This window comes from Apis cerana, linkage group LG16 (genome assembly GCF_029169275.1).
Source record: "Apis cerana isolate GH-2021 linkage group LG16, AcerK_1.0, whole genome shotgun sequence".
Classification (NCBI taxonomy): Eukaryota; Metazoa; Arthropoda; class Insecta; order Hymenoptera; family Apidae; genus Apis; species Apis cerana.
The window spans coordinates 6,329,141-6,355,000 of NC_083867.1; the positions used below are offsets into that span (position 1 = coordinate 6,329,141).

Here is a 25,860-nt window from a genome sequence, read left to right on the forward strand (position 1 = left end):
CCCTCCCCCCAATTCCCCGAATCGGGTCTCGAGGAGGCCCCGTTTACACCTGTGAAACGGTTATACGCGAAAGAGGTCGCGGGACCCGTGTGTTTTCCCGTTCAAGAGTGTCGATAAATTCGCGATATCAAGCCCCTGGATCTCGCCGTGAACGACGCGAGATCCAGAAGTAAAGGGCAGAAGGAATCCAAGGAAGGAGGAATCTCGAAGGAGGCTCTCGAATTTCTGCGGAGAAGAGATTTCTCTCGGTTGGCACCCACCACTTCCGGCGCGAGACCGGCGTGGCCCGCAACAAATCCTCCTCCAAATCCAGCTCTTTTACTTTCTTTTTCATCAACTGTGCACATCCCCCGCCGCCCGCCCGTCGCACGGTCCGGCCACGCTATGCCCATCGATCTTTGGCCCACGTTTCAGATTTCAGTGTCGGGTTTTACGGCTCGTGAAGGAGGATGTTTAAAGCTTCCAAGGATCACTGCCTTTTTCGATCCTTCGAGGAAGATCAAAGAGTCCTATTCGGACGGCAGAGGAGCCGTATATTCGTCTCCTGTCAACGAATGGTCGCCATGTGGCGCGAACCATTACTTATTTTTATATACATGCATCGATGTATCCGAGAAGGAACACGGTCTCCCCCTCCCCCCCTCTTTTTTCTTTTTCTTTTTTTCTCGTAACTCGATAAGAGCGTGGAAAGAAGCGTTGTACGGTATTTTGATGCAACGATGGAGATGATCTCTCGTATCGATTTTCCGTATACGGATTTAATTAAAAGCGGTATGGATAGATTGTGAGGGAAACGGGTGTTTGTTTGCGTTGGCGAATGAAAAGCGTCGATAAAAATAGGGGACTCGGTTCTCTAACTGTATAGATCAAAATTAAACGAGGCAGGTTAAGATATTCGTGTCCAGTTTCCTTCTACTAATAGAATTTATTCTCTGCTTTTATCTGCCGTTTAGGCTCACTCAATAACCCATTACCTTTCTTATTCGAACGTAAAGTCCAAGGTTTATATCGGGGAAAAGTCGACGAACAGCTCTCGCAACGAGAAATTTTGCCGCGTTTTCGCGTCCACCGATATCCGAATAGATTTGTGTTCCTTCCATCCTTTTCCCTCCTCTCCCTCCCCCTCCTCCCTCCCCCCGGAAAAAGAATTGTATCCGTTTACACGGAGAGACGTCGATGCAAAGTTTCTAGAAAAATTTAGAAAGAAGCTAAATTGGGTATTAAATTTTTTCTTCTTTATTCTCGTATCGCGTTGCACTTTGATCAAGGATATAAAATTTTTCTCGACAAAAAAAACGTATACTTTGCGTAGTTTCTCCTCGTTGTAATGTTAATCACGTGCATTCGTCGTGGATAGAGAGACAGAGAGAGAGAGAGAGAGAGAAAGAGAGCGAGATACGACACGATGTTGACATTGGAAGTTAGTTTATTGTCACCCGAGGCTGTCGCGATAGCGGCGATTGCGATTGCGAAAACGGAAAAATTTAGACTCCGCGATTAAAAATTGTTGAATTATCCGCATTTACGCTTACCGATTGAAGAAGAAATTATCGTCAAATATTTCACGAATTTAGGGTATTCCGGAGCGTAACGCGTTATCAATCCTCTTGGAGCATCGATACTCGTGTATCGTTTCACGCCCCATTTTTCAACGACCTCGGTCCCGAGACTACACACCTACCCGATGTATCTCCCCTAAAAAAGGAAGAAAAACAACAACAATAACAACAACTCGCACCTCCCTCACGACATAAAATCTTTTCGTGCATCATTCCTCCAAGCTTATTAAACCCCCCTTTCTCGGGATCGTGGTCCGCTCCCCGTATCGGGCCACCATAATTCACCATTAGAGCATTGGAACAACACACGCGTTGAAATACGATGATGCAAAAGGAAGATATTAAGGAGGGAGGGGGAAGGAGAGGGGCCCCCCTTAACGAGAGACGGCGTTGTAATGGCGACGGGCCGGTGACTGATCGAAATTATTCTTCGCGGGACGGTGCCCGCCAAAAGCGAAAGTGGTCCGAGAAGGGGGGAGGGAGGTGCTGGTCGAGGAGGATGGGTGGACGGCCGGCAGACCGGCTCGGTACATAAGTTACGCGGTGGCGGCAAGACGGAGAGGAGAGCTGCTCCTCGCGATATATGCTCGCCACGTCGCGTCGCACCACACCTCCAACGGAATAAATTTGCATCGAGCGCCTTCGACGGCTCCAGCTACCCGCCGAGCGGTTTTAGAAGTCTCTCTCTCTCTCTCTCTGTCCCTTCGCCGGCGAGAGAAAGAGAAAGGGCTCCACCCATCTTCCACCCTTTCGAGAATCGTAGAATCGGTAAAAATTAGACGGATAGAGTCGAAGGGAAGTGAGACGTCGATTATTCGAAGCGGATAAATATGGCTCGGTTTATCGGACGGATTGCTCAACGTCGCCACGGATGGGATACAATGCGAGGGAAAAAATTCTCACGTGTTTACGCCATATGGAAATTGGTATTCCGCGCGAGTGTAATCGAATCTTCGCAACTTTGTACTTTAATCCTGTATTACTCGATTCATTCTTCGAAGATTTCTTAAACTTTCGCTATTTCTTCTTTTTTAACGAATAAATATTAATCGCGATTCAGAAAGAAAGGTATAAAGTGGGTCGAAATGGATATTTATTTGGGCCGGCAACTCGAAACCATAATTTCTGCGCGGTTCCTCTTGTCTAAATCTCTCGGATTATGGTTATAGGCTGAATATTAGCGCACCCGATCGAAAGTGTTAAGGCGCTTAACCCAGATAAAATAATCTATCAAACACGATATTGTCATTAGAGGAGGAGTCGCAAGCAGGGTGTCATCCTGAGTCGCCCAAGTTAATACTCGATGTACCCATCATCCGCCGGTTCGAATGTCATCAAATCGAATGTAAATTACCACTTTGGAATAAATTTCTTGGTTAATTTTTCAATTGGGATATTTACGTTTCTCATGGATCTTGGATGATAGTTCCAAATATTCCTAATAATCTCTCCTGTTTCGAGATTACAAGGTTTACAACGTTGTTCTTTATCTCGGATATTCGTGGCCCGAGCTATAAATAGCAACGTACAATGGAATGCGTTACATATATCGCACAAATAGTGATGGAGTCTTTCTTTTTAAAATGTAGAGGGCATTTAGCGTGACAGCTTGTGGAGGAGAAATGCGTGGGGAAAACGGTAGGGGACGAGGATGATATCCGATGGTAGTGGAAATTATGTGCTAAGACGATGCTCTCTGTGTGAAACGATAGGATCGTAAACCACACCGTCCACCTTTTTCTCCTTTTTCTTTCTTCTTTTTTTTTCACGGAAAATAGTTACCAATGCGCAAGATCACAATCTTTCCCGCATTTTTTCCATTTTATCAGATCTCCGTGCGCCAAATACTTCAACATTTTACCAGTCTTCCCCAAATATGGAAACTTTCAAAGTATGGAAACTTTTTTCATTGTTTCGACAATTATCTATAAAATTTAATTCCAACATCTCCTTGGCTGCCACGTTCCTCCGTGCAAACGGTTATTTCGATGCAACGTCCATCTTCTCTGGCGGAGAAAAAGAAAAAAGAAAGAAAAAACGAAACAAAACGTTCCTCCACCCTCTTGAATCGCTCGAACATTACGATTCCTGTTCCGTTCCCGTTTCGAGATCCACGAGATAATCGCTACGATATTTCAATCGTCCAAAAATATATCCACCAAGGTTGTTAAAAAAACGTAGGCATCCGCGATCTCTTAAAACCTTGCTTGCCGATCTTAATTCCCTGTAAATCTCTGTAACAAGCCGGTCTCCTCGAATCCCTTCTTCCTCTTCTCCTTCTTCTCCGACGCACCAACCACCACCGATCCAACGTCAATAAGTCTCTATCAACGTCTCTCCAACGACTCCAATCAGAGAGAAGAAGAAGAAGAAGAAGAAAAAATTCCTCCTCGACGAGGTTGTAATCGGTCTGTTTATCCGTACGCAACGATCGTTTAACGTTACGAGGGGTAACGTTAGCGCATCGCGTTGCTGCTCTAATCAAATAAAAGACGAACGTCGAAACACTCTTGCTCCTCTTCCCTACTCTTTTCCCTCTCCCCTCCTCCAGATGTCATTACACCCAATCCTTGCATTCCTCCCTTTAACCCCCTTTCTCGCGCGAATTCAATGGGATTAGCTCACTCCGCGGATTACTATTTTTAGAGGCGGCAAAAGGTTGCCGACTGGTTCGCCGCGCGGAGAAAACTACGTAAATTGAAGGGGACGAAGTTCCCTTTCGCGGAACGCGTTGCGACCGTCAATCGGGGATCGTGAGAGAGGGAGGAGGGGGGGAGAAGGGCTGGCACGAGGGGGATGAGAGAAGGGAACGGTGGTCTCGTTGCGCGAGTTTACGAGCTTGGAGTGAGCGGAATGAATCCTTAGGGTTTTTTCTTTTTTTCTTTGCCCGGTTGGCCGGGTGAAAATAGAAGCGGAGCTGATTGTGTCGGATAGTCGGCCGGGGGAGAAGGAGGGGGAGCGATGGCGGACGAGCGAGGCGTGGATTACGTAAGGGAGGAATTGCTCGAGATGGAATCGTATTACGCGCGGTTCCGCGTTTTAAGCCGCGATTTTTCCTAATTGCCGTTAACCGGCCCGACACATAGGGCAAGTACTGCTGGTACGCGTGTTTAGAATGGGGGGAGGGAGCAGCTCGAGCAACTGCACCATTCGATGACTCAGGAATGAAGACTCTTCGAAAGAATTGGGATCGTGGCGAATAAGTCGAATTCGCATTCTCACAAGTTTGATTAACTTCTCCTGTTTTTTTTTTTCTTCTTTTTTGGAATAAACGAAACGTGGAAAGTAATCGAAGGACGGACGAACGAATGAATTGTTAATCACAGCGGATGGAAATTCATCGATTTCGCTTCCATTTTGCCGATATTTATGAACAATGTGCTCTCCCTCCTCGGCCCCCTTTGCGGCCGGTCTGCGCCATGCAAATGAACCAACGTGTTCGCGAGATAATGACTGTAATAAACGTCGATTCAATCGTGATAAATCCCTGATTGAAGGAGTCGCAATTTGTCCGGGAGAGGTTTCTTAAGGAGACCCTCCTCGAGATATTGCAGGCCGATCGATATCTGCGTGCAAGGCTTGCTTGCCTCTCGTTAATTCGCCATTCGAGTTTCTAGCACACCCGGCGAGGGGACGTTTTGGAAAATGTCGATTTTCTCGCGGGTGAAACGAAAGCGATTCCCGTAATTACACGTAGGATGAAAGGGCGTGGACGCGCGAAACAGAAAAGAGGCAAAAGTTTATCGATTCGCTCGGCAAACTTGGTAAACTTTGTCCGCCTCGCCAACAATTTTCCCCTCGCTAATTTTTCCGAGGGCGTGCGTGCACGACATTTATTTGGGAAAAAGATAGAAAAGGAGGAGAAGAGAAAAAAGGAAAAGAAAAGAAAACGAAGATAACGAGAAGGTGGTCGAGATGATTTGTAGATAATCTCGTTTCGATATCACCGAGCTAACGATAAGTGATATTAAATATCTGCCCGCGAAATAAACTAGTACCGCCTCGTTTTTAACCAACCTTTAAGCACCGTCGTCGATGAAATTCGTCGTTGATGAGATTTCGTTGTCTCGACCCCCTCCCCGTATCTCGATTACATTATTCAGCACTCGAATACTAGACAACGCACGGCAATTAGCGACGATATTATTGCTATTTAAATAATCGATACGAAGGTAAGAAACACGGGTTAAATCGATGTTCGCTAATTGCAGTAATCGTTGAATATCGAATACTTGGCCCCCGATAATAAGTATTCATCCAACTGTCATAAATCGTGGATCTCGACGTTTGCCCCATGTTATCAAGGAATTGCCGTTCGGGCATTGGTAATAATTGCACCGGATCCCCGGCGCTATCCTCGTGCGCTTTTTGCGCCTATTTCCCTCCCTCTTCTTCGAGCGCGCTCGTATAAAAGTGTAACGCTTCTCATTTTTTCACGCGTCGAGGCGAGAGTTTTTTTTTAAACTCGCCTCGCTGGAAAGGAAGAAAATCCCGCGAACGTACCCGCTTTTCTTTTTTTCTTCTCCCCTCCCCTACTCTTTGCTTATTTATTTATCGGAAGGGAAGGAAGAAAAATCGATAAGAGGGAATCGCGGACGATGATAGTTGTTCCTCCCCTCTTCGAGCACTAAATAAAATCCGTATTCTTCCTCCCATACTCGGGGGCTTTAAATTATCCGCGGTGTTGCATTACTTAAGTAGGCACCGAGAGCGCGCAGAGTTATGATTTATACACTCGAGAGAGGAGTGCATCCCCCTTCCGTTGTTTCGATCCGCCGAAAGAAGAACGGGTGAAGAAGTATCGCGATCCGATAATTATCCTCGAAAAAAAGGAGAAGAAAAAGGAAAAATCGTGTCCATTCAAAGATTTTCCAAGGAAAAGTTTCTTCTTTTCTTTTTCTTTCCTTTTTTACCTTCTTTATTTCAATCTTCTCGTATTTGATATATATATATCTCTTCCTTCCAAGAATCCTATGAAGACTTAGTTTTAAAAGAGAAGATTCAATTTGGAGAAATTCAAGGAGGTAAATTTAGAGAATTGCGAGGCTCGTACTCAATCAGTCCGAGTTGAGACTAATTTAGAAACCGCGATGCCGAAGGCGTCGTGGCAAATTCGTGTTGCAAAGGGGGGGCCCCCCGGCGCACCTACAACTTACGAGTGTATCTTACGAATGCATCTACCTGCATGGGCCGCCGCCAGCCTCGCCCGCCAATTTAACACTGCATCAATTTGTCATTTAAGTTATTGACGGTCTCGGCCCTCCCTCTTCCAGACCTCTCTCTCTCTCTCTCTCTGGGTTTAAGATCGGTATTTAAATGGATAAACAGCGGTTTTTCGATCCGTGCACGGCGGCAACGCGCGTTGTAATATTACGGCGCACGATGACGGGGAGGAGGCGTGTTCGACTCCTCTAATGGTCGTTTCGCCGTGGGAAGGATGAAATAGATTCGAGAGATGAAATAGATTTCGCGTAATAGGATGGGATTAAAGGGTGGAACCGATAGGAGGATGGGGGGCGATTAGCGAATATCGACTTTATTAACGGGGACGACGTGGAGGATTTTTGTTTTTATTCGGAAAAGTAAGAAGAAGAAGAGGAAGAAGAAGGGGAAGGGGAAGAAAGTACGATTATTACGATTCTCCTTTCCTCTTCTTCTCCCTCTCTTTTTCGCGAAATCGTCAATCATTGCGCCGATAAATTTTATGTGTCCCAGGCGGAGCAAAGATGTGAGTGGAGAACGATGTAATATGGAGATAATGCGGCGGGGCATCGATCGTTCGCGACATTGATCACTTTGCGTTGATCAGTGGCGATTGAAAGAATTGATTATCGATACGATTAATCGACGTGACAATATAAAACAAGTTGACGCCTGTCAACTTGCCCAATTGGACGACCGAATCGAAAAGGCGGAACGCGTTTAAATCTCCAAAAAGAAAAAAAAGAGAGAGAAAAGAAATTAAGTGTTGGCGGCATCGAGCGTTCACGGATCGAGGGGGGGGGATCGAGAGTCAATTTAGATAGCGGTATGAAAAGGATTCGGATTGGAAAAAAAGTAGCGAGGGAATTTATAAGAGCGATTATGGCGTTATTATTAAAATTATATTAAATACCGTATCGACGTGCGCAAAGTGAGCAAAGATTAATGCCGATCGTCCACGAATCCCGGCCAATATGCACACAGTGTTCTATTAAACGAATTAACGCGACCGCCATAAATCAAGATATACGTCTGTGAACCACTATTCGCTATATCGTGTCCTATAATAAATTATATTAATTCGTATTCGATCCGCCATCCGAAGATGATAGCCGCTCATAGTTTAACCGCATAACGCTTTCTTCGAAACCAGATTTATTTCGGTCCTCCTCGCGCTAGATTACGAGCGAGCGCGTACGCACGAGCTGAAAAATTTGCATACTTAAGGGGGGGAAAAAATGGCCTACTTGGTTTTCGTAACCGAGTTCCGAAAACAGATTCGCCGAGATTCATCGAGGGAAACCGCAAATTCTTACCATTTTATCGAATAATTAATAAACAAGTAGGTAAGATATATTCTTAGACATCGAGCAAACAAACTTCTTTTGTTTACCTTTTGTCTTAAAAGCGAGAGTACGTTCCTCCGATCATTTCTTTTTTCTCTTTGGAATACCATTTTGGAAATTACAAAGTCTAGAGAGGCGGTAGGTCGCGTATTCGAGTGGACGAGCGATAAATAACCTAGTGATAAGAGGGGGAGACAGAGAGAGAGAGAGAGAGAGAGAGAGAGAGAGAGAGAGAGAGAAGGGCCCATCGAAATCGAGGCAATCGATTATGAGGTGTCCTTGTATCCCTGAGTGGCGCTAGACCGACGTTAGGGGCGCGTTCTTTTAATGATGTATTAGCGCCCTGTTTTGACACGACGAGAGAAAGAAGCGGCAACTTGCGGCCGAGGTCGCATTCCTCTCCTTCTTTTTCCTTTGTTCCTTTCGCCCGTCGCCTCCGAGAGACGCACGCGCGGCTCCCACCGTCCCGTAGAAACATTTCACTGAACCATTTAACGCCCTCAAACCCTTAACCTTCGATTAATCAATCCCAAGATCCGAGATTTTTTTCCCTCCCTCCACGAATCTTAATTTCAATATTCGCATCTATCTTCCTCCTCATTCTTACATTCGTCAGATCTGCAAATAAGTTCTTTCCCCCAAATTTTATACCCAAAGATCGTCGCCTTTCGAATTGACATTTTTTGATCTTTAAATCTTTCCTACGATATTTCCACACGTACGTACAAATTCTCTTCGAATAACGGCCGATTTCCTGAGTGCAAAGAGCGAGCGAACGATGACTTTTCGTATCGCTCTTCGTGAAAACAAAACAATTTTCTCTTTCACAGATGGCGCCACGAACGGTAAAGTAATTCGGTCGCGTTACGTTACGATCGTGGAAAAGGAATTATTAAATTTCCCCTAATCGATGGTTAAATTTATCTCGAAAATTTCGAACGTTTGACATTTTCTCCCAAAGCCGTCTCTCTTCAGTTCGCGATCATTCCATCCCACCAACATCGGTCCCCGAGCGCTACGAGAGAGAGAGAGAGAGACGGCTCGTAAAGTAGAGATTCAAATTCCTCGTGGCCTCATTAGACATACACACAGGTGAACACACAGGCGCAGACTTACGATCCCCGATCGCCGTCGAAATCGGCGTACAACGTTCGCCTTATCTTCGAGCAGGATCTATAGGGCCGATGCCGAAAAATCGGGGCCGCGTTGTATGTCGAGGGAGAGAGGAGGGGGAAGAAGGGCGTCCTACGGCTTTTCAGGGGCCCAGCCCCCAAAAATAACCCCGCGCGATAGAGAGTTTACGGGCACCTTTCGTCTTTCGAGCACACCTAGAGAGAGGCAAACTTCTCTCCCCTGCTATTTTTATATATATATATATATATAATGAAAGAGCATCGGACCTTTAATTTCATCCTTCCTCCCTCCACCACCTTAAAGCGATACGCCCTCGCGCGCGTATCGGGGACGGGCTTGGCCCCGAAACTCGCTATCCTCGCGCGCATTAATCATGCCGAAAGGGTTGCCACCTCGAGAGAGAATTGCCCTCCTCCCCGTGTTCGTCCCAAAACTGCGGCCAAGCGGGAGGAATTCGAAACTTAACTCCATCCTTGGTGGATTCCTCCTGCTTTTTGTCGTCGTCTCGTGTTCATCGTGCGCGTACGCACGGATCTTTTTTTCCCTTTCTTTCTTTCTTCCTTTCCTCCCGAGAGGCGTTTCGCAATCGGTTTAGCAAGAATTTAAAGAGAAAGAGGAATAGCAGGAGAAAGGAATTGTAGATCCATCGAAAGTTCCACTATTTTCCCAATGTTAATTCGGATCCCTCTGGGATGATTGGGCGAACTCGTCGAAGAAAATTGCCCGTTCCATCCGAAGAACGTTGCTATCTTTGCGCGCGTATTAATCACGAGAAAAAAGGCAAGGAAGATCGTAGCCCAGTTCCCTCTAAAAAGAAACTCTATACCCGCCCCGGAATTCCAATATCGAACCGCCTTAGAGAAGTGTTTCCAGATTTCCCGATTACCGGGATTCCGGAGCCCGTGCCAGCTTCCAAATCCGACCCTGTTCTGTATTCGGAACGCTTGCCCGAAATAACGTTCCTTCCCTCTGGTTCCTCGAAATTATTCCAAATTTCGCGAGAAATACGAATCTTTGGAGGAGAAAAGAAATGCCGTGAGAAAGAATCGAAACGTACGTTGTGTCCATCCAATTCGGTTATCATCGCTCCGATCCTAGCAAGATCGTTGTTCCATTCTTCCATTTACTGCGATAAAAATCTTGGCCCCCTTTAACAACGACCATGCCATAAACGCACGTTTCATCGTGCCACGTGTTTTACACCCGTTTTACACGATCGTCCTGTCCCGCGGACAACGACGAATCCATCGAATCGGATCGGCTCGAATCGAATCGAGGCGTCGTAATAGTAAAAAAAGGGAAGAAAAGGGTGGTTGTATGCGCGCGCGCCGTGTCTTTTTCAGAAGACAAGCCCCCTCGAGGGAGGGGTGGAAAAAAGGGTTCCCGCATCCCGGGAAGAGCGTTTGGAGAGAAACTGTGCCACACACGGTGTGTGCCTCAGTCGCACGGTGACTCGAGATCAGATATCGTTCCTTCTGCCCTCCGCTTCCTTTTATGCCCCCCGTGATGGATGAAACTAATCGGTCAACCCTGTACACCCCTGCAGTTGCACTTGACCCGCCACGAGCCACGGGTGGTTCGCTTCGGCTTCCCAGCTCGGCTTTTTCGGGAAACCTAGGACCAAATACGATCATCTGGAATTTCGAAAGGGGTGAATTTATTTGGTTTCGATCATTGCTGCTTCCCTCTTCTTCCCCTCTTCGCGTATGGTGTCTTCTAACTTTTTCTTCTCCTTCCTTTTTTTTCGGCGGAAATAATAACGGATAAAACGAGACTCGAGCTTATCGTCGTGAATAAATAGTACATAGTAGCACGTATTATCTTATTTGTGCGATAATTGTAGCGTATCAGTCACTTAACCGAAATGATAAACTTCGTGGATGCTCCATTTTCCAATTATTTTCAACATCGCGGTAGAATTTAATTCCGCGTAATTGTCTCCTCGTAAATTTTCTTCCTACAAACTTTTCTATGGTCTTGTAGATCTTCTATTTTTTTTTTTCAAAGAAAAGAGGGATTGCTTCAAATTGAGAAATATTTGACGGAAGCAATTTCTTCCAGAGAGCTGTTTAATCGGGTCAAATCGATAAGATAGAAATACATTTTCTATTTTCGATATTGGAGAACGAGTGTAGTATTCGAAGGAAGGATACACGACGATCGTAGCATATTCGGCTTAAAACGATTGCAATTAAGGAGCGAATAACCACGAAGCGGACGATCGAACGATACCTGATTTCAACTATTAATGACTCTATCCGAAAATAGGATAGGGCAACGAAGGGGAAATCCAACGGAGGTATATATAAATTATATATTATAGGTGGATCTATGGCCGTTAATTATGCAACGATCGTAAACAATTTGCGTGTGAACAGAAATTGATAAATGATCGTATGAAGAGGAATTGATACATTGGCGTGTGAAAAGAAATTGATAAATTTCCGTGTGAAGAGGAATTGATAAATTTTCGTGTGAAGAAGAATTTATAAATTTCAAAGAGAAGAAGAATTGATAAATGATCGTGTGAAGAGAAGAAGAATAAAGGAAAAGAAGAAAGATAAAGAAATTATGACTAGAAAAGAGCGGAGAAAGAAAAATATGAAAAACAGAATGAATGAGAATGCTAAAGAAGATAGAAGTAGAAAAAAAGGATGAGAAAAGGAAGGATGAGGAAAATGATAAGAAGAGTACGCGGAAAGTTTCCGTGTGAAGAGAAATTGATAAATTTCCGTGTGAGGAGAAATTGATAAATTTACGTGTGTAAGAGAAGAAGAATAAAGGAAAAGAAGAAAGATAAAGAAATTATGACTAGAAAAGAGAAGAGAAAGAAAAATATGAAAAACAGAATGAATGTGAATGCTAAAAAAGATAGAAGTAGAAAAAAAGGATGAAAAAAGGAAGGATAAGGAAAATGAGAAGAGTAGGCGGAAAGTTTTCGTGTGAGGAGAAATTGATTAATTTCCGTGCGAAGGCAAGAGAAAAAGAATAATGAAAAAAAAAAAGATAAAGAAATTATGACTGAAAAGCGGGGGAAGATAAATAAGAAAAACAGAATCAGAGGAATAAGAATGCTAAAGAAAATAGAAGTAGAAAAAAAGAATGAGCAAAGGAAGGATGAGGAAAATGATAAGAGTAAGCGGAAAATTTCCGTGTGCGGAGGAATTGATAAATTTCCGTGCGAAGAGGTAAGAGAAGAAGAATAAAGGAAAAGAAGAAAGATAAAGAAATTATGACTAGAAAAAAGAGGAGAAAGAAAAATAAGGAGAACAGAATTGGGAATGAGAATGCTAAAAAAGATAGAAGTAGAAAAAAAGGATAAGAAAAGAGAGGATGAGAAAATGATAAGAAGAGCGAAAAATTTCCGTGTGAGGAAGAATTGATAAATTTCTGTGTGAAGAGGAATTGATAAATTTTTGTGTGAGGAGGAATTGATAAATTTCCGTGTGAAGAGGAATTGATAAATGACCGTGTGAAGAGGAATTGATAAATTTCCGTGTGAAGAGGAATTGATAAATTTCCGTGTGAGGAGGAATTGATAAATTTCCGTGTGAAGAGGAATTGATAAATTTCCGTGTGAAGAGGAATTGATAAATTTCCGTGTGAAGAGGAATTGATAAATGACCGTGTGAGGAGGAATTGATAAATTTCCGTGTGAAGAGGAATTGATAAATGACCGTGTGAAGAGGAATTGATAAATTTCCGTGTGAGGAGGAATTGATAAATTTCCGTGTGAAGAGGAATTGATAAATGACCGTGTGAAGAGGAATTGATAAATGACCGTGTGAAGAGGAATTGATAAATGACCGTGTGAAGAGGAATTGATAAATTTCCGTGTGAAGAGAAGAAGAATAAAGAAAAAGAATAAAAATAATGAAATTATGACTAGAAAAGAGAGGAGAAAGAAAATGTGAAAAAGAAGACAAGGGATGAAAATGCTAAAGAAGATAGAAGTAGAAAAAAAGAATATGCAAAAGAAGGATGAGGAAAATGATAAGAGCAGGAGGAAAATGACAAATAAGATGGAGAATGAGGACGATGGAAATGAAAGGTGACAAGGGCGAGGAAAGAAGAAAAATGAGAATTATAAGAATTATAAGAAAAGAAAAGAAAGATGATGAAGATGATAGAAAGAAGAATGATAAAAGTGTATAGAGAATGATGATGTCAAAGAAAAGGTGGACAAAGGAGAGGAGAAGAATAGAATAACGAAGAAGAGAGGAAGAGGAGAATAACAAAAGAAATGATTAGAAAAAAGAATATGAAAGAGGAATGTGAAAAAAGGGTGAAAACAGAAGAGGGGAAATATTATAAAATAATAAAAAAAATAGGATAACGAAATAAGGTGAGGAATGACAATGTCAAAGAAGATAGAAGAATAGACAAAGGAAAGATGAGGAAAATGATAAAAACAGTGGGGAATGACAAAAGAAAATGAAAAATGAGACGTCAGAAGAGAAAAGTGATAAGGAAAAAGAAAGTGATAAGGAAAGAAGAAGATGGGATAATGGTCATAATAAAAGAGAAGAAATGATAAAATAAGACAGCAGAAAAAAAGATGAATGATAAAGGAGAGTGTGCGATGAGAATGCTAAAGAAGGTAGAAAAAGAAGAATAACAAAGAAAAGAAAAAGAAAATAATATTCAAATAAAAATAATTCAATTCTCTAAGAAACTAGAACTAAGAAATCAAAATAAATAAAGATAAAGTTAAAGAAAAAAAAGATAGAAATATTAATAATTTCACATTATTTAATGAATTTTTGATAAATAGCGATAAAATAAAAAGATTATATAAAAAGATTAAGTTTATCCATGACGGTTAATGCTTGAAAGAAGGAAAGAAAGAAAGAAAATAAAAGAAAAGAAAAAAGAGAAAAGAACGATAGTAGAACGATAGTAACGATAGAAAGTAGAACGATATTCAAAACAGTTGGATCGGATTGACGAACAAACGGACGAGCCGTTCTAAATGAAATTATTGATCATCCATAGGATGCGATCCGGTTTGCAAGAATAGCCACGTTAAACTTTCGCAACACATGCGGAAGTTCCAGTGATGACTGGAGTCGAATTTCGCGGGTGCAATCGGCTGATCGACCGTCGACTCGCCGACCGATCTATTCAATCTATTCCGCTATTCCAGCTAATGCGCTTTTGGACGACTGTGTGCAGTTTTGCAGGTGCGGAAGACAAGCGTACAAACGACGACGGGTATCAATTTTAAGCGAAGCGAGAAGGTAATCAGCTTGCGGCCTCGTCACTCGCAACTAAGCGGCGCCACCATTGCCTTCAATCGTCGATCGAGTCCCGGGGAAACAATTATAAAAAGGACGCGTATTAATTTCTTTCACTTCCTCCTTCTTTTCTTTTTCTTTTTTTTTTCTTTTTTTCCACTGAATTTTCGGTGCCAGCGTGGTAATTTGCATACCTAATAGGCGAGGATAATACTCGGCGATTACCTGGAACGATGAGAAACATACATCATCGATCGAAAGGAAGGATACGATACGACTTGTGAAATCGTCAATTTATAATTAAATCGTCGAAGAGCGACTAATAATCTAAATCTTTCTTTATTTATCTTCTTAAATAATTCAAATATCATAAATATCGACGTAGCAATAATAAGAAATTGGCATTTTTCGTCTCCTGTCCAGAGAAACGGCCGTCATCGTTCTTTAGATCTTGATATATCGATAATCACAGGATATCCGATAAAGATCTCGATCCGTGTTCATCATCGTTTTTACAAATCGATCAATGATTAAACAAATTGCAAATTGTCGCCTCGTCCATCCGAACAGATCCTCTCCTCTCCCCCGCGTGTCTCGCATTTTTAGAAACCGACCTCTTTCTCTCTCTCTCTCGAAAAGAGAGATCTTCGCCGATGGTTTCGCGAATTTTCATAATGAAATAGCCGTAGACGCCGTAGAGCCGATATTTTTTTTCACTCGAGCGTATATATTAATTTGCCTCTCTCTCTCTCTTTCTCTTCCCCTCTCTCCTCCCCCTCCCTCCCCTTCCGTTTCCCGCTTAAACGGCCCGATACCTCGTTCGGTAAACCCCTATAAACCGTATAATGCCGGTTATTATGATAATCGTTTATTACTCGAACGGATAGAAATAAAAATCGCGCGCATCAAATTACACCCCTACCCCATCGTCTATACGAGCTTTGCCTTTGCACCGCGCCGTTTCTTCGATTCTCCTCTCGTCACCTCTTTGCATCAAATTTTCCGTCAAACTTTCCTGTCCCGAGGATCGTTGGACATTGATGGTATCTCGGTTTACAAATTCGTATTGAATTATCCATGTACGTGTTATATACGAGATTGAGAAACGCTGTTGTTCAGGGTGTGCCGCGGACGGAACAATGTCCAATTCGAAGGATAAATTTTCAATAAATGGCTCGCGAGACACACACTACGGGGAGAACAGAGGGCGATAAATTCGATTCTTGAGCGTGCCTCTTCTCCTTCCCCCCCCTCAACTTGCCGAGGTTCAACGATGGCTTAATGTCCTGTTTAAAGCGAAGCAAGTTGTTACATTTTAAGGAAGAATTTATGTCACGTGCCCCATAAACGGAGATGTTGAACGGAGCGGATTCCTGTTCTTAGCGTTTGATTCGTAAAGCTGTGATCTTTAAAAGATTAATTGCCAGAGTTGTAATATTTTTACGTTTTCGTGGAGCTAAAGTTCTTTTTTCCTTCTTCTTTTTTTTTTTTTAATTGAAAAGAAGTATTCGCGTCGATACGGTAATCGGCAATTTTGTCGCGATGATTGATGAAAACGCGAATCCTCAGATACATCATAAAAAAGAATAGCTCCTCCGTAATTAGGAAAGTATTATAGAACCTGGCATATCCTATTTTTCACGATTCTATCCGATAGATGAAGGGGGAAAAGGGAAGCGTAATAATGGTAGGGGGATTAATCGCGCCTGTTTAATTTTCCTAATTTAATAAAATTTCATGCATAGAAGTAATTATATCGAAACTTTATTAAAACTTTTATTAATAATTACTTCGTATAGTCTCACGAGGCGAATAGAATAGACAAAGTATAACGCAGTAAAGGAGCTCGTTTAATCTCCAGCCTCTAATCTCGATGATGATCAGACGAAAAATGGCTAATGAAGAGGAGATCACGTATCGTAACGCAAAATCATTATATATATACATATATATTTGCACATCTAATCACACACGATAAGATATTACGATAATGCAAAACCTAGTTGATCCTAATTTTTATGATAACTTTTCCATAATCCAATCCCTCTGATCCAAGAAGAAACAACTTTTATAAGAAAAAAAGAAAAAGGATTTCAAAAAAAAGAGATGATCGAGGTCACCACGAAGTGGTACTTTGGCACAACGAATAGAGAACGGCTTATAACGACCGAAAAAGGGAGGGGGAGATACCTTGTTAATCGCAACTTTTGCGTAGGGTAATCCTCTCGACAATCTGATAGGTGTATAGCGTAGCGAGGAAGAGTTGGGTTAGCCACGTAGTAAAAAAAAAAAGAAAAAAGAAGAGGGAAAGGGGGGAGGGGGACCGTCCGAAATACGCGAGGAGAAGCCCACGGGCTGAAATTATGCTTCGATTATTCGTGGTGGATGAAAGGGAGAAAGAGGCATAGGTGGGGGGCATAGGCTGGCCTCCTAAGCAGACTCGAGCACAAGTCAACCCACCCCTCTTTGCACGTGATCCATGCCGCTCTCCCTCTCGGCTTTCTCTTATTTTACCCTTTTCTCTCTCTCTCTCTTTTTTACTTCTCTCTTTTCTCCTCTCCATCTCCACGCCTTTATCCTTATTCCACGCCGATCCTCCTCTTTCTTCTCCTCCTCCTCCTCCTCCTCCTCTTCCTCCCTGTAAGCCGCACGAGGACGGCGTCGTGTCTTCCGAGCCGAGAATCAGGGATGCGATAAGCAAACACTCTCCAACGCCGCTCTATTATTAAACTATAAAATCTGACGGTCCCCCAGTGGCGCAGAAACGTGGAGAGTTTCAGACGATCGAACGTAAGTCCGTTCTCGTAGGATCGGGTTGATTGAGACGTTTCGAGCTAGGCCGAAAGCGGAATATATCGATACGAATAATTTTCGGGATAAAGTTGTATAAGTATCGTGTTGGAATATATTGAGGGGAGGGTCGAGCGAAAATGAAGCGAATTTGAATTAGAAACGCGATCCTCGTGGTGGGACCGGTTTAATGGACACTTTTATGCAAAGAGAGTTTAGACCAAGTGTTCGTGTACGTGGAAATTTTATTTTCTTATTTTCCAAGGGCGAAGTGTAATTTGTATAATTTAACGCGAGAAGTTTCTTTTCTTTTTTTTTTGAGATTTTCAAAATTATCTTTCGAGAAGAATTTCTAGAAAAATCGAGTTTGTTTGTTTGCACTCACCTTTTGAATATATATATCATTTTATTTTTTCGTTTCACATAGTCGTAATTCGTACGTAAATGGTCGCATTAGTTGCACCGAAAGAGCGGGGAACACGCTCTCTTAATCCATGGAGGAACGCACAATGCGAGTTAATGAGAGGTCCGAGAGGTCTAGCGACGGCCGAAAAAAATTAAAAATTGCGCTCGATTAAGTATAACAAATGCCACGCCATTGGTCTGTCCGTCCTTTCGTAGCTCGTAGTTCTTTTGCCGGCGCAGTATGGTCACGCCCTTGTTCAAACGTCGCTGCCCCCCCTCCCCCCTTCCCCTCCACCTAACATGATTATAACATCATCCAGCCGAAAATCTACACGCTCGTTATACCACGCGTAGAACAATGATCCCTTCAATTAAACGATCGTGAAGGCTATAAAACGATTATCTATCGAACAGGCATAATAAACACCGATAATCGTGCCGTAAAATATTATTAACCCGACTCCCTTTCACGTTCTAAATCCACTTACAACCGTCCAATATTACGTATTATTAAAAAAAAAAAAAAAATAGTACGGTATATAATATAAGCCTAAAGCAAACAGGAGGAGTAGATATATAGGGAATGATAGAGCAAACAGAGGTCTTCTTACCTAGATTATCCAATAACGAAACGTTATTGACTCGTCGTGGTTTGCGAAGAAGCAGGTTTCGAACGTTGAATATTTCCTGAATGGTAATTTGGAATCGCAATAAAAGCGTATCGTAAAGCGATGCCCGTCCCTACCTGGGCTGGTAGGAACGCGAGACGGGGACGAGGCGAAATGAAACGAAGCACAACGAGCAACAACTGTTGCAAGTTGGTTGGTTTTAGAATAAATTTTCATTGCTACCGCTTGTAAATTACGAGGTTGCGAGGTTTTATGGCATAGGGGATAACCGTGTTGAGCTTTCGCTGCAAAATTGGCATAGAATTGCCGACAATAAATCTCGGGGAGTGGGAAATCTGGCCTGTTGTAAAACGACCTGCGGTAACCGATCCCCGACAGGGAACTGGCAATTTTACACGGACTAAATAAACAGATAACAATATGCATCTTGCTCTTTAAGAAACCATTTCTCGGACTGTAACCATACTTTGCGATGCAACTTTCCAATTCTTGTCGAGTACTTTATCCATTTTAGGGGTGTAAATTATCCGTACATGAAATTCCTTTTAAGAAAAATGTTGCCCGATTTACGAGTATTACGGATACGATTTTTCTCGCTTTTTTACGTTTCGCGGAAATTTTCAATTGTTTCATCGCTTTTGGATTTATTTTCTCGCCGAATTATGGGGATGGAGGAAATTAATACGTTATAAATGTTTTCGTAGGATTGATGAGAATGGCGGTAATAAGCTTTATTTTAAGCATGTAATATCGAGTGCCCGGCTAGCTCAGTCGGTAGAGCATGAGACTCTTAATCTCAGGGTCGTGGGTTCGAGCCCCACGTTGGGCGAATTTCATTTTTTTTTTTTTTACAATTATTATTATTACTTTTTTCTTCGTAAATATTTCTCACGATAATTTTTTGGCAAACTGGCAACTTGGACACAAATAAAATGTATTCGAATTTCAATCGAATACGATGCAACGATGCGATCTTTTATATATTTAAATAATTATACGGTAAATCGATGGGGAATTAAAAATTTCATTCGTATATAGAGCGTATAAGTTTTTTTTTTTTTTTAAAAATAGCTTCGTTCCTATTTCAGCTCGTACTTTTCTGTTTAATCTAACACAGGATACGTAGGCATTCTTGGAGCGACCGCAGCTAAAAATAAAGTTTAAAATGTGGATGCACTCACGTACAATTTATCTTATTGTAGCACGGCACAAATGTTATGACACAAGTCAGTCTGTACAAATCGAAACTTGCCTCTTATCAAAATCAACGCTCAAAGTTGGACATATATGTACATATTTTGTCAAATTGTCCCACTTTCCCGTGAAACAATACTTACCCTATATATAAGTAGAAAAATTTTAAAAGCGTATTTACAATGTTCGATGAAACTTTCCCTTGTTTAAATTTTTTTATCTTTCTACGGTGGCAAAAATGGGCTCGAGCTCGAGTTAAAGTTGTGATCAAAATTTTAGACGGTCCGATCTACTCTTCTAATCAGGAAAAATGAGGATTAATAGTCACACAAGATGATATCATTTACGAATAGATTCAATAGGAGGAAAAAATGTTTATTCAAGATAAAAGTAATTATATGTAAATGTCCCGGCGAATCGACAAGCTTCATTAATCAAAGAGATAATAAATCACAGCTGGATTAATATTGAACATTTTACGCTCTATCTGTTATTTAATAATAATTTTGGTTAATTATCGATCAAGCAAGAGTTTGTTCAGTTATACGAGTGTGAAATCAAATTTTTCATCGATATCTTTTAATATCGATTCACGTATGTTTGACATTAATGTTTTCCGTATTGACACGAATATCTCAAGATAAATTAAATATTGCATATCTTATATCTCTGAATCGAGAAATATATTCCTATTATCGAATATTTATGCATACGTGTCTATATAATTATACACTTGTAACGAGTTCGATCACGCTCCATTATAATTTTCTTTTTAATATAAAAGGATCGATTCGAGCAGAAGAAGCAAAAAAATCCATTAGATTTAAAATATTTATAAATATTTTAATCAACGTTGACACCTATATGTTACAATTTAGAATTCAATATTTAATCGCAAATTCATTTTCAATCGTTTATATCCGTTCAACGGATAGATAGTTAATTTAATCTTTCCATTCTCTTTCCTCTCGAACCTGTTCTTTCACTCTTCAAACTATATTTCACAAAATTGACCAATTATATTTTTATATTTTATCCCTTTCCTTTTTAGAGAACCGCTCTAATCCAAATTGAGTCCTCGTTGAGCAGCCATAAACTTTATTACACGAAAAAAGAAAGAAGGAGTAGAATTTGAAAAAAAAAGAAACGAGGAGCAACGCGCAACAAAATACGCAAAAAGCCGAATCGAATCAAGGGCTCCTCGAAGGGCTGATATCGCGCCATCGCGTTGAAAGGGAGCGTTCGCATTTTTCCCTTTATTCTTCCCGTTCCTAAATAACCCTTTCGACGTAATTGCTGCCGCACGGTTTGACATGATTTGAAACGATTCAACGAATCGATCCGCTGTTTAAACGGGATCGAGGGCAATTATGCGCAAAAAAGGAAAAAAAAGAAGAAGAAATGACGGAAATCTCGTTTGCTTTGGATTTGAGTCGGTGTCGGAGATAGGATGGCGGATGAACTTGGCCGATCGCCGAAGAGATCAGCGATGATCGAGGATCGAGCGGCCCTCGATCCCTCTTCTTCTCGTGTTTCTTTCGTATCATTTTATTAAACCTTCTCCTCTATTTCTTCTGCCATCCATTTATCGTCCTCCTTCGCTACCTTTATCTTACCTTTAACCGCCTTCCGAGTCGATTACATTACATTTTATTCTAGAGAAATAAAAGTCCCTAGAATGTTTTTTTTTCTTTACTTAAGTTCTCTAAACGGATTCAATTCGTTATTTGTATATTTTACCCCAGTTAAAAGATTAAATGGACCATTCAATAATTTTTGTCACGATTTATATGAAAATTATTATTACGTGTAATTATGAAAACACGCTCCGCCATACAGATATACTTCCTGGAACATTATTGCCCCTGATAAGTAACAAACGTAGAGATATCTGCTTCCTAGAAATCTATTAGATTCTATCCGAAGATACGAAACTGGATACAATATTTCCCACAATATCTCACCGTTATTACAACCATTCCGTATACAGCAATCACACGGAAATCGTAAACCGTCATAAACGATCCATTGCACCCGCTCTATTGCATCGTAAAACCTTGTTTAAAATTCCCCGCGCGATTCCAACGCGGTCTCGATCGAAACATTTCCATATGATCTTCCATACGTCTCGGGGCAAGAATAAGTTTTCTTTCGAATGAAGAAATGACGAACAGATATCTCGCTAAATTATCGATCAACAACGCTAACCTGCTTCTGCCCGCCTTACTGTCCCCCATTTAATTAACGTATCCCATCTTATCCTATCCTAGAAATATATATCTCTAAGCGAATAAAAATGCCGTATCGAAATTTCCTAGCTTGCTGCCAACTTCCTTCCCAGAATAATTTATAGAGAAATTTATCGGCAAATTATTTTTACAAATGAAAATAACGTAATTTATCACGTTAAATTCGCGTACGTGTTTATCGAAGCGATAATAATTTAGACAGGAGGAGGAGGGGAGGGGGTTGCGAAATTTCACGCCGCAAACATTCTTTTCTTTCTTCCTTTTCGACGGAGTCTCGCCGATGGAGCGGAGCGCGCGTGGGTTTCGAGCTGTTAGAAACGGGCGGAGGGAATTCGTTTGTAATTTATGAATCGACGCCTCGCGCTCTCGACTCGAGTCGATAATTACGCGAATCGAAATTCCTTAATAATAGAGCGCAACGATGATTTTCTTCCGCGACTCTTGCCTCCACATATTATCCGTTGATTTAATAATGTTGTCAAGCGGCGGATTAAAAGGAGAAAAAGAAAAGAAGTAAACGTTACGTCTCGGAAGTCTTGGAGAGGCCAATACACGTATTTAACGCCCACTTATTGAATTTTACCTCGACGCCGATATAATATTTATAGATCTGGTCCCGCGCCTGTTGAGTGGCCACGCGCAATTAAATATATATATACATACGTATGTTTATATCTATATTCGCGACACAATAAATCGCGCGTTTAATCAATCGTAATACGGGTTTAAGCATCTAATGGGGGAGATCCGTTTACGAAATCCCGTGCACGGGCCCGTCCACTTTTTCCCCCATATCTCTCTCTTTCTCTCTCTCTCGAGGATCTAACGGGGATAAGCGAGGAATTGGAATTTCATGTCTCGCTGAACACGGGACGGGATCTCGGATAAAAGTTTTCGGCTCGAGTCGATATTTAACAGTTGAAGAATCATATTGCGTTATTCGATCACATCTTTTTATCTTAATTAACGGATTAATATTTTTTTTAATATTTCGAGTCCCATTTATTTGCAACGAGAAGGATTAGTTGATACGAAAATATTGGTAAGAAGAGAATCTTTGCCCCGATCGCATCCCGTTAAACCGTTCGATTCGTGAGTTTTAAATGAATCCGCGTAACAAGGGAAGAGGAAGAGGAGGGAAATCTAATTTTCGTAAAGTGAAAGTGTATCGTTGCGGTACGTGAACCGTGCGTTAGAGTGTGTTCATCGGGGGTAATTGATACGTCAGCTTTGAATTGATGAAGTATCATTAATGGCCGAGGCTCGAGACGCCGTCGATCGCCTCGCGCGGGTAGAGGAGAGTTGAATATTTCTAGCAGCGGCGCGCTTCTTAATCCCTCTATCGTTTTCATAGGTCGCGACGTTAATTTGACTGAAATTGCCACGTGTGAGTTTGAACGGTAATGAGCGTGCGCAGAGAGAGAGAGAGAGAGAGGATCGATCGAATTAATAGTTGGCTGAATTGCAATCCATGCCACGACCAATTACCGATTCCACGTTTTCACGTTGATCGGCCGAGCCTCGGACAACTTCGATTACACCCAACAAATGGACATACTTCGTAGACGTTTATGAAATATTTATTACAACGTAATTATTATACGGATAACGTGTATCGAGGATATTTTCCACGGCACGCGTGTCTTATTTTAGAAGGAGAGGGAAGGAGAAAAGAAGGGGACCGGTATAAATTTGTCGAGCGATTTGCGGATTTCCTTCGCGAATTTTCCCTCCCAATTTTTTCACGCGCGAGCGTGGGATCAGAACTAGAATTAAACTTATCAATCGATATTTCTCCGAAACGGAAACTTTCCCTGCTTCTCACAATCTCGATCCCTGTTCGAAAAACTTGCGCCACTTCCTCGCCGCGACGGATTTTTTTAGAAGAATGCGGATGACCGGTGGCGCCTTCTAATCTCGGGCGCGCATAGGTGTCCTTTCCCCGGTTTATCGACCAATATCCATTTTTTCCCCGCTTTTCTCCGCCACGTATTTACGAGGGCCGCGATAAATGCTCTAAGTGCACGAGAACAACGAGTTGGTGGAAAATATTTCCCTCCCACGAAAACACGAGGAGCGGCTATCTTGGACGCTCCACAACGACGGAAATTTGACGCGGCTCGTAAAAGTCGAAGGTATGTCGCGATCCTCCCCGATGAATCGTATCTTCCCTTTATCTTCGTACGCTAAGTTACAAGTTGCTCGGCTCAGCCCCCCTCCCCCCTCCCCCGACCAGATAGTTTTCCCCGAAAAACTCGCTATTAAAGAAACGCATACCCTTCGAGAACGCGTTCATCCTTTCCTCCTTCTCTATTTTCCTTCTTCTCTTTTCTATTATTTCTCTCTCCTCCTTTCTTTCCTCCCTTCTTTTCCACGCGGTATTTTCCAGGACGCGCTTCGATCGTTAATTACTCATTAATTACGTTGAGCGAGGCAAATAAACTACATCTCTTCTTCTTCTTCTTCTTCTTCTTCGTCGATTTCGATAAATCGGAAGAGGGAAATTAAGAACGAGGGCCGAGCAAATCGATCGGATTCGGAAAGCGCGAATTATCTTCCACGATCAATAGAAAAAAAATTGGAGGAGGAAGCTAGCCTACCTCTCGGATTTGAGTCAACGTTACGACGAAAGTATCGCCTTGGAATAATTCTCGAAATTGCTCGTTAACCTCGGTTCCGCGAAATTCCCGGAAAGGCAGGATCGGACAAAAACCGCGACCGAGGTATCCGGTCAGAATGGGGCAAGCTCGAAACCGGTGCTTACGATCCCCTCTCCCCTTCCCCTCCCCGCTATATTCGCGATAATAATAAGAATAGGAGGAGAGGGAAAAGACGCGCGGGAAAAGCCTCCCCGAGTTTCGATGTCTGAAGGGATGTCTCGGCTTGTTCGCAGGTACACACACACACGCAGCGTGGCCGCACACACGGTAAGGCTGATTTCGTCGTCCTCCGAGGGAGAATGAAAAGGAGGCGAAGAAGGAGCCGGAGAAGACGAGAACTAACGAGCGGCGCGGCTGATCCCGCAGTGGCGAGGTCGCGAGGGATCGTGGCGTGAGAGGAGAGGAGAGGAGAGGTTGCGAGGAAAGGAAGCGGGGAGGGAGACGTGGAAAAGAGAAATTTGTCGAGGGTGGAAGGAAGAAAAAGGCGGAAAGGAAGGCGTGACGAAAGAGGAGAGCGACGAGCAAATAAACCGGAACGGAAGAGAGAGGAGGAGGAATCGTGAGGCGGGCGCGCGTGCAACAGGCGATTTCTGACCGATTCATCTTGGCAGGTTTGCAGGTGTTCGCGTGCGTCCTTCGTGGCCTCGTTAACGCGGGCTTCCTCTTTCTCTAGCCTGGCCCCTAGCTCCCTTTATCGTTTCCTTCGACCTTGGTCCGGATGGAGGCACCGGATCCGGGGAAAATAATAGGCAACGGTTCCGAATAGAGACGAAACGGACGAATGGAACGGTGCGCGCGCGTACAAACACGTATACACACGTACGAGTAAAGAGAAGAAGAGCGAGGCTGTTGCGAAGGCGAGGAACAGAAGAGGAGGAGGAGACTGGAAGAAAGGAGAGAAGAGGAAAAGGAGGAGGAAAGTCGAGGGGAAGAGAAAACGTGGGGAGACGGAGAGAGAGAGGAAAATCGAGCGAAAGAGGGAAAGGAGGAAGGAAGGTGGGACAGGTAGAGAGAGAGAGGAGAGAGGGGGGAGTAGCGCGAAAGAGGAGAGGGAGAAGAAGAGGCGCGTGGTGGTCGTGGTGGGTGCTCGGTAGTGGACGGACGAGAGCGAGCGAGCATCCAGATCTGTCGCGTGCTGCGTCGCTCTGGGATGGGACGGAATCGGGACGACACGACCACGACCACGACGACCACGACCAAGACCACGACGACGATCCCAACCACGACGATCGCAACCGCGACGACGACGACAACAACGACGACGACGAGGAGGTCGACGACGACGACGACGACGGGACGAGACGAGACGAAACGGGACGAAACGGGACGACGACGACGACGGATACCACTACACGTACTCCGGGATGGGATGGATGTTGCGGCCCCGTGTGAGTAGCAGCGAGTCGAGTCGATCCCTGGTGCGCGCTGGTATTGGTTTCACTCTCGGCTGCTGCC

General features: G+C 42.8%; 1 non-coding gene across 1 annotated transcript; it reads left to right on the forward strand.

Moving 5' to 3' along the window:
- Positions 1-19,058: 19,058 nt before the first annotated feature.
- Trnak-cuu (transfer RNA lysine (anticodon CUU)) lies at positions 19,059-19,131 on the forward strand. The gene has a single exon. It is a non-coding gene; the product is annotated as a tRNA-Lys (tRNA).
- The last annotated feature ends 6,729 nt before the right edge of the window (positions 19,132-25,860 follow it).